The 8369-nt window shown below is 36.4% G+C and overlaps 1 pseudogene; it reads right to left on the bottom strand.

Annotated features, from left to right (window-relative positions):
* Positions 1–7192: 7192 nt before the first annotated feature.
* Positions 7193–8148, bottom strand: LOC128050517 (olfactory receptor 18-like; annotated as a pseudogene).
* Positions 8149–8369: the final 221 nt, after the last annotated feature.

The raw sequence follows: 8369 nt of genomic DNA, 5'->3' as shown, positions 1-8369 counted from the left end.
AGGGTTAGTTATAGAGAGATGGGGAGAGTATTGGGCCTCTTTAAAATATGTGGGCAATGGTCAAAGTGTTAAACTGAAGTCATAGCATTGTGGGGAGAAGGGATCAGGCATTAGAGTCAGTGCTAAGGATGAGTGTAGAAGACACGGTGTATATAAAAGATAGATATTGGTCTTTATGTAGTAAATTAGCGATTTGCTTTGTGCTTGACTCAGTTTTCTTTACATAATGAGTATCTGTAAAGATAACAAGAATCTTCTCACATTCAGTATTTGATGCATCACTGAGAAATTTCTGTCCTCACTTTTTATCCCTTTATTCTGTGCAGAAATATTCAAATCCCATACTTTGTTCTATGAGTCTCAATCTTGCAGTTACCTTTAGAGAAAAAATAGATCCTATTGAATGTTCTGATAATAAACCCAAACCATAATTTTAAAAATTAATTTATTTTTTATTGAAGGATAATTGCTTTTCAGAATTTTGCGGTTTTCTGTCAAACCTCAACATGAATCAGCCATAGGTATACATATATCATCTCTCTTTTGAACCTCCCTCCCATCTCCCTCCCCATCCCACCCCTCTAGGTTGATACAAAGCCCCTGTTTGGGTTTCCTGAGACATACAAAAAATTCCTATTGGCTATCTATTTTACATATGGTAATATAAGTTTTCATGTTACTCTCTCCATACATCTCACCCTCTCCTCCCCTCTCTCCATGTCCATAAATCTACTCTCTATGTCTGCTTCTCCATTGCTGCCCCTGAAGATAACTTCTTCAGTACCATTTTTCTAGATTCCATATATATCCATTAGAATATGATATTTATCTTCTTCTTTCTGACTCACTTCACTCTGTATAATAGGTTCTAGGTTCATCCACCTCATTAGAACTGACTCAAATGTGCTCCTTTTATGGCTCCTTTTATGACTCAAATGTGCTCCTTTTATGTCCATTGTGTATATGTACCACAACTTTTATATCCATTCGTCCATTGATGAACATCTAGATTGCTTCCATGTTGTAGCTATTGTAAATAGTGCTGCAATGAACAATGGGATACCTGTGTCTTTTTCAATTTCGGTTTCCTCAGGGTATGTGCCTAGGAGTGGGATTTCTGGGTCGTATTGGTAGCTTTATTCCTAGTTTTTTAAGGAATCTCCATACCATCTTCCATAGTGGCTGTATCAATTTAGATTCCAACCAATAGGGCAAGAGCATTCCCTTTTCTCCACACCCTCTCCAGAATTTATTGTTTGTAGACATTTTTGATGATGGTCATTCTGAGTGGTGTGAGGTGATATCTCATTATAGTTTTGATTTGCATCTCTAATAATGAGTGATGTTGAGTATCTTTTCATGTGTTTGTTAGCCATCTTTATGTCTTCTTTGGAGAAATGCCTGTTTAGGTCTTTTCCCCACCTTTTGATTGGGTTTTTTGATTTTCTGGCATTGAGTTGTATTAGCTGCTTGTATATTTTGGAAATTAATCCTTTGTCAGTTGCTTCATTTGCTATTATTTTCTCTCATTCTGAGGGTTGTCTTTCCACCTTGCTATAGTTTCCTTTGCTGTGCAAAAGATTTTAAGTTTAATCAGGTCTCACTTTATTTTTGTTTTTATTTCCAGTACTCTAGGAGGTGGGTCATAGAGGATCTTGCTTTATAGTTTTGTAGATCTTGCTTTATAGTTTTATAGCTCCTTATCTTACATTAAGGTCTTTAATCCATTTTGAGTTTATCTTTGTGTATGGTGTTAGAAAGTGTTCTAATTTCATTCTTTTACATGTAGTGGTCCAGTTTTCCCAGCAGCATTTATTGAAGAGGCTATCTTTTCCCCATTGTATATTCTTGCCTCCTTTGTCAAAAATAAGGTACCCATAGGTGCATGGGTTTATTTCTGGGATTTCTATCTTGTCCCATTGGTCTATACTTCTGTTTTTGTGCCAGTACCATACTGTCTTGATGACTGTAGCTTTGTAGTATAATCTGAAGTCAGGAAGGTTGATTTCTCTAGCTCCATTCTTCTTTCTCAAGACTGTTTTGCTATTCAGGGTCTTTTGTTTTTTCATACGAATTGTGACTTTTTTTGTTCTAGTTCTGTGAAAAATGTCATTGGTAGTTTGATAGGGATCACATTGAATCTGTAGATTCCATTTGGTAGTATAGTGATTTTCACAACATTGATTCTTCCTATCCAGAAACATGGAATATCTCCATCTGTTTATGTCATCTTTGATTTCTTTCATCAGTATCTTATAATTTTCTGTGTACAGTTCTTTTGTCTCCTTAGGTAAGCTTATTCCTAGATATTTAATTCTTTTTGTTTCAGTGGTGAATGGGATTGATTCCTTAATTTCTCTTTCTGATTTTTCATTGTTAGTATACAGAAATGCAAGTGATTTCTGTGTATTGATTTTGTATCTTGCAACTTTTCTAAATTCACTGATTAGTCCTAGTAATTTTCTAATACTATCTTTAGGGTTTTCTGTGTACTGTATCATGTCACCTGCAAACAGTGAGATTTTTACTTCTTCTTTTCCAATCTGGATTTCTTTTTTTTTTTTTTTTCCTTCTCTGTTTGTTGTAGCTAGGACTTCCAGAACTATGTTGAATAATAGTGGTGAAAGTGGACATCCTTGTCTTGTTCCTGATCTTAGAGGGAATGCTTTCAGCTTTTCACCATTGAGAATAATGTTTGCTGTAGGCGTATTATGTATGGTCTTTTCTATATTGAAGTAGGTTCTTTCTATGCCTATTTTTTTTGAAGAGTTTTAATCATAAATGGGTGCTGAATTTTGTCAAAGACTTTTTCTGTATCAAGATCATCATATGCAGATACCATATTTTTATGATTTTAAAGCAAACCATATTTTTTCCCTCTCTTTCACAAGTGGTCTTCGGGACATCAATAGAAGAGTTACAGGACAGAGGAAAAATACTGGATGTATAAATATTAAATTGTCTTTACTCTTTCTTGTGAGGTAGTGGGGTAATTTATTCATTGTTGTACAAAGTAGAGCTGTGCCTAATCTCTTCCCTCTCTGTGCCACATCAGAGTACAAATAGATGAATTTCAGTTTCTGTCTTCAACCTGGTCAAGGTTTCACTGTGTCAGCAGAAAAATGTAATGGTCATGAGGCATCCCGGATTAAACACTAATGGTATTCAATTCATTTATTTGAAACATATCAATCTCAGAAGAGCTGACAAGAATGATAGCTACATTTAGTGTTTTCTTACCATATGTACACAGTATCTTTTAAATCTTAGAATGTTTTCAGAGGTAGAGAACAAACGTATTACCAAAGGGGGAAGGGAAGTGGGATGAATTGGTAGATTGGGATTGACATATATACACTATGGATAACTAACCCAGGTGGCTCAGAGGTTAAAGCATCTGCCCACAATGTGGGAGACCTGGGTTCAATCCCTGGGTTGGGAAGATCTCCTGGAGGAGGAAATGGCAACCCACTCCAGTATCCTTGCCTGGAAAATCCCATGGACAGAAGAGCCTGGTAGGCTACAGTCCATGGGGTCACAAAGAGTTGGACACAACTGAGTGGATTTCTTTCTTTCTTCTTTCTTTCTTTCACTATGGATACTATGTATAAAATGCATAACTAGGGAAACTACTCCATAGCACAGGGACCACTACTCAGTGCTCTGTGGTGACCTGAATGGGGAGGATATCCAAAAAAGAATGGATATATGCATATATAAAACTGATTCACTTTGCTGTACAGCAGAAACTAACACAACAGTGTAAAGCAAATATACTCCAACAAAAATTAATTTATAAAAATCTTAGAGTGCTTTAAGCTCTCTGTGGTTAACAAAGGAAAATTAGAATGCATGAGAAATATTTAAAAACATTTTTTTAAGGTAGTATACTCACTTTCACTGTATTGATTCTTCTGATCCATGAACATGGTATATTTCTCCATCTATTTGTGTCATCTTTGATTTCTTTCATCAGTGTTTTATAGTTTTCTATATATAGGTCTTTTGCTTCTTTAGGTAGATTTATTCCTAAGTATTTTATTCTTTTCATTGCAATGGTGAATGGAATTGTTTCCTTAATTTCTCTTTCTGTTTTCTCATTGTTAGTGTATAGGAATGCAAGGGATTTCTGTGTGTTGATTTTATATCCTGCAACTTTACTATATTCATTGATTAGCTCTAGTAATTTTCTGGTGGAGTCTTTCTGGTTTTCTATGTAGAAGATCATGTCATCTGCAAACAATGAGAGTTTTACTTCTTTTCCAGTTTGGATTCCTTTTATTTCTTTTTCTTCTCTGATTGCTGTGGCCAAAACTTCCAAAACTATCTTGAATAGTAGTGGTGAGAGTGGGCACCTTTTCTTGTTCCTGACTTTAGGGGAAATGCTTTTAATTTTTCATCATAGAGGATAATGTTTGTTGTGGGTTTATCATATACGGCTTTTATTATGTTGAGGTATGTACCTTCTATGCCTGCTTTCTGGAGGGTATTTCTTTATCATAAATGGATGTTTAATTTTGTCAAAGGCTTTCTCTGCATCTATTGAAATAATCATATGGTTTTTATCTTTCAGTTTGTTAATATGGTTTATCGCATTGACTGACTTGCAAATATTGAAGAATCCTTGCATCCCCGGGATAAAGCCCAATTGTTCATGATATGTGATCCTTTTAATATGTTGTTGGATTCTGTTTGCTAGAATTTTGTAAAGGAATTTTTTCATCTATGTTCATCAGTGATATTGGCCTGTAGATTTTCTTTGTGGCATCTTTGTCTGGTTTTGGTGATGTTGACCTCATAGAATGAGTTTGGCAGTTTACCTTCCTCTGCAATTTTTTTTTGAGTAGGACAGGTGTTAGCTCTTCTCTAAATTTTTGGTAGAATTCAGCTGTGAAGCTGTCTGGTCCTGGGCTTTTGTTTGTTGGAAGATTTCTGATTACAGTTTCAATTTCTGTGCTTGTGATGGGTCTGTTAAGATTTTCTATTTCATCCTGGTTCCTTTTTGGAAAGTTATACTTTTTTAAGAATTCATCCATTTCTTCCAAGTTTTCCATTTTATTGGCATATAGTTGCTGATAGTAGTCTCTTATGATCCTTTGTATTTCTGTGTTATCTGTTGTCATTTCTCCATTTTCATTTCTAATTTTGTTGATTTGATTCTTCTCCCTTTTTTTCTTGATGAGTCTGGCTAATGGTTTGTCTATTTTATTTGTCTTCTCAAAGAACCAGCTTTTAGTTTTGTTGATTTCTGCTATAGTCTTGTTTCTTTTTTGTTTATTTCTGCCTTAATTTTTATGATTTCTTTCCTTCCACTAACCCTGGTGTTCTTCATTTCTTCTTTTTCTAGTTGCTGTAGATGTAAAGTTAGGTTATTTATTTAATTTTTCTCTTGTTTCTTGAGGTCAAACAAGTATACTACCCAAAGCAATCTATAGATTCAATGCCATCCCTATCAAGCTATCAATGGTATTTCTTAGACAACTAGAACCAATAATTTCACAATTAGTATGGAAACACAAATAACCTCGAATAGCCAAAGCAATCTCGAGAAAGAAGAATGAAACTAGAGGAATCAAGCTGCCTATCTTCAGTCTATACTACAAAGGAACAGTCATCAAGACAGTATGGTACTGGCACAAAGACAGAAATATACATCAATGGAACAAAATAGAAAGCCCAGAGATAAATCCATACACCTATGGACACCTTACCTTTGACAAAGGAGGCAAGAATATACAATGGAGAAAAGACAATCTCTTTCACAAGTGGTGCTGGGAAAACTGGTCAACCACTTGTAAAAGAATGAAACTAGAACACTTTCTAACACCATACACAAAGATAAACTCAAAATGGATTAAAGATCTAAATATAAGACCAGAAACTATAAAACTCCTAGAGGAGAACATAGGCAAAACACTCTCTGATATAAATCACAGCAGGATCCTCTATGACCCACCTCCCAGAGTAAAGGAAATAAAAGTAAAAATAAACAAATGGGACCTAATTAAACTTAAAGGCTTTTGTACAACGAAGAAAACTATAAGCAAGGTGAAAAGACAGCCTTCTGAATGGGAGAAAATAATAGCAAATGAGCAACTGACAAACAACTAATCTCAAAAATATACAAGCAACTCCTGCAGCTCACTTCCAGAAAAATAAACGACCCAATCAAAAAATGGGCCAAAGAACTAAATAGACATTTCTCCAAAGAAGACATACAGATGGCTAACAAACACATGAAAAGATGCTCAACATCACTCACTATCAGAGAAATGCAAATCAAAACCACAATGAGGTACCATTTCACACCAGTCAGATGGCTGCGATCCAAAAGTCTACAAGCAATAAATGCTGGAGAGGGTGTGGAAAAAAGGGATTCCTCTTACACTGTTGGTGGGAATGCAAACTAGTACAACCACTATGGAGAACAGTGTGGAGACTCCTTCAAATACTGGAAATAGAACTGCCATTCGACCCAGCAATCCCAATGCTGGGCATACTCACTGAAGAAACCAGAATTGAAAGAGACACATGTACCCCAATTTCATCACAGCACTGTTTATAATAGCCAGGACATGGAAGCAACCTAGATGTTCATCAGCAGATCAATGGTAAGAAAACTGGTACATATCCACAATGGAATATTACTCAGCTATTAAAAAGAATACATTTGAATCAGTTCTAATGAGGTGGATGAAATTGAAGCCTATTAAACAGAGTGAAGTAACTCAGAAAGAAAAACACTAAGACAGTATACTAATGCATATATATGGAATTTAGAAAGATGGTGACAATGACCCTATATGTGAGACAGTGAAAGAGACACAGATGTAAAAAATAGACTTTTGAACTCTGTGGGAGAAGGCAAGGGTGGGATGATTTGAGAGAATAGCATTGAAACATATATATTATCATATGTGAAATAGATCACCAGTCCAGGTTCGATGCATGAGACAGGGTGCTCAGGGCCAGTGCACTGGGATGACCCTGAGGGATGGGATGGGGAGAGAAGTGGCAGGGGGGCTCAGAATGGGGGACACATGTACACCCATGGCTGATTCATGTCAAAGTATGAAGAAACCACTACAATATTGTAAAGTAATTAGCCTCCAATTAAAATAAATTAATTAAAAAAATAAAGATCAGTATTTCATATCCCATACACTAAAAAAAAACCAAAACAAAACATTTTTTAGAAACAGATTGTTTTGCTGACAAACCTCCACATGACCCTTTTGACATCTCTGTTCTTCATGTTGTAGATGAAGGGGTTCAGCATGGGGGTGACCACAGTGTACATCATTGAGGCTGCTGTATCCTTCCTGCAAGATTGTGAGATAGCTGAGCTGAGGTACACACCAAGACCTGTTTCATAAAATAAGCAAACAACTGCCAGGTGAGAGCCACAGGTGGAGAAAGATTTATTCCTCCCATCTGATGAAGGGACCCTTAAGATAGAGGAAACAATTTTATAATAAGAAAAATATCCCTGTGATAGGGAGAAATCCAGAGATGGCACCAAAATACATGACTGTGTTATTGGTGAAAGTGTCAGAACATGCAAAGTTGAAGAGCTGAGAAGGGTCACAGAAGAAATGAGAAATTTCCACATCTTTGAATTAGGTGAGTTTTAACACAATCGAATTGTGCATCTGGGAAACCAAGAGACTGATGAAAAGTGACACCAAACCAATGAACCATGGAGATGTGTGTTCATAATGACCAAGTAATGCAGAGGGTGACAGATGGCTACAAACTGGTCATAGGCCATCACAGTCAGGGGGAGACTATCCAAACACCCCAAAAACATAAAAAAGGACATCTGTGTCAGGCATCCTGCATAGGAGATGACCCTGCTGTGAGTCTGAATGTCCAGAATCATTTTCAGGATTGTGGTGGAGGTGAAACTGATGTCAGCCAAGGATAGGTTGGAGAGGAAGAAGTCATGGGAGTGTGGAGGTGGGGGTCAGAAGTGACAGCCAGGAAGATGAGCAGGTTCCCAAGCATGGTCACAAGGTACATGGATAGGAAGAGGATAAAGAGCAAAGGCTGCAGTTCTGGATCATCTGAGAGTCCCATGAGGAAGAATTCTGAGTCATTTGTTAGATTCTGTGGCTCCATATAGCTTTGACACCATTTGAAAAAGAAGAGAAGATTGAAAGAAAGGAAACAAATAAATGGGCATGCAACACTGTGTCCATATTTTGGATTCTAGCAATTCACAAACAAAATATTCACATTTGATCCAAAAGTCTGTTCTTTACGTCTGTGTCTCCTTCGCTGACCTTCAAGTAGAATTGCCAGTATCATCTTTCTAAATTTCATATATATGCATTAATATACAGTTTTGTCTTTCTCTTGCTTTAACT

This window comes from Budorcas taxicolor, chromosome 7 (genome assembly GCF_023091745.1).
Source record: "Budorcas taxicolor isolate Tak-1 chromosome 7, Takin1.1, whole genome shotgun sequence".
Taxonomy (NCBI): Eukaryota; Metazoa; Chordata; class Mammalia; order Artiodactyla; family Bovidae; genus Budorcas; species Budorcas taxicolor.
Note: the sequence above shows the minus strand (reverse complement) of the source record. Positions and strands in the feature narration are given on the sequence as shown.